Raw genomic sequence first — 2,160 nt, 5'->3', positions numbered from 1 at the left:
ATGTATTTGTAGTGTGAGCTTCACCAATGAGATTTTATAAAATCAAGACAAATATAGCTACTGAGATTGCCTATGATGGGTTGGTGCGTAGAAAAGGCAGTAGCAAGAAATTATAAAATTATATTGTGTAATTGGGATGTAATTGTAATATATATGGTATAACATACTAGTGATGATTTATTATTATTACAGTTAGGTTGTGTTATTATGTTTTTATGATTTACTATTTTATGTTAGGAATAATTTATGGTGTAACATACTCAATAATAATTTTAGTATTTTTGTTCTAAATATTAATGCAAATTCTTAGAAGATGAGTATATTCATTTTGTTAAACAGATGTAGACTTTTTAATTCATGACATGATATTATGTTGTTCTTTAATTTTTGTTGCTAAAAAAACATATGCAAATTTCTATAATCTATTTTGTGCAATCTCAGTGCATTAATTTCTAAAAGATTAATGCATTATATTTTGATTTTTTGTTAATTATTTTTTAATTTCTAGAAGATGAGTGCATTCAATTTATTAAACATATGCAGATTTTTAATTTGTGTATATATGTGTTCTATAGTATAGTGATATTTTCGTTTTCTTTTGAGTCTAAGATGTGTATCTTGTTAAAAATTATAATATATATTTTGCCTAGCTAATGCATATAAGTTACATAAGTAATATCTTTTATGAAATTTTAATGCTTAAACGTATATTTTGTATAGTCGATGTATATAAGTTACATAAGTAATATTTTTTATAAAATTTTAATGCTTAAGCGTATATTTTGCATAGTCGATGTATATAAGTTACATAAGTGATATATAATATTTTTTATTAAGTCTCAATGCGTACTTGTTGAAAATTACAGTATATATTTTGCATAGTTAACGCATATAAATTACATAAGTGATGCGTCGCATTTTTTATAAAATCCCGATGTGTACCTTGTTAAAAGTTACAACATACATTTTGTATAGTCGATCCATATATATTATATAGGCGATATATGACATATTTTATTAAATCACGATGCATACCTTATTAAACATTTTATATAGTCGATGCATATATATTATATAAGTGATACATGATATTTTTTTTATTAAATCTCGATATGTACCTTGTTAAAAATTATAGTGTATATTTTGTATATTCAACGTGTATAAATTACATAAGCAATATGTTACGTTTTTTATAAAATCTCGATGCGTATCTTGTTAAAAATTACAAAGTACATTTTACATAATCGATATGCATAAATTATATAGGTAATGCATTGTGTTTTTGATAAAATCTCAATGCACCTTATTTAAAATTGCACCGTATATTTTGTATTGTCGATGCGCATAAATTACATAGGTGATGCATTATATTTTTATAAAATCTTGATGTGCATCTTATTTAAATTTGCATCGTACCCTTATTTAAAATTGCACTATAACCTTATTTAAAATTGCAACATATATTTTGTATAATCAATGCATATAAATTACATAAATAATATATTACATTTTTATAAAATTTTAATGATTAAACCATACATTTTGCATAGTCAATATGTATAAATTAAATAGGTGACGTGTGGTATATGCGTATAAATTGCATAGCCCACATATTTGTGTTTTAAAATTTATGAATGCAAATTTCTTAAAAGGATTGACTTCTATTTTTTTAATATCATATTAATTTTTTAATTAGTAAAGACTTTCAAAATATCATAGAATAAGATGAGAAAGATGAATAGTGAACAAGATAAGAGAAATATTGAATGAAGAAGCTATCTTCTAAGATTGTCATAAAAATAGAAGATGGAAGAAGAATAAGAATGTAGGATTGTCATAATAATAGAAGATGAAAGAAGAATAAGAAAAACATGGCAGAATAAGAGAAACATGGCAAACTAAGAGAATAGATAATCTCACAAATCACCCTAAGGAGAAGGCCACGAAAGTATTATTTTAGTTTCTAAGGCTTAAGATGAGATAATTTAATAAATATTAATTCGCTGCTTTAGGACACAACAATTTTTTTTAATTTGTTAGAGCTAAATTAGTAAATAAAATACCTGAAATTGCAATTCGATAATAAGAGGACCTATTTCTGCCGATTGAAAAACTTAGGGACATTTTACTCCAAATCGCCCAAAAGGGATTAAACCCCAA

This window comes from Typha latifolia, chromosome 7 (genome assembly GCF_019914945.1).
Source record: "Typha latifolia isolate L0001 chromosome 7, TyphaL0001v2, whole genome shotgun sequence".
NCBI lineage: Eukaryota > Viridiplantae > Streptophyta > Magnoliopsida > Poales > Typhaceae > Typha > Typha latifolia.
This window is presented reverse-complemented; position numbering follows the sequence as displayed.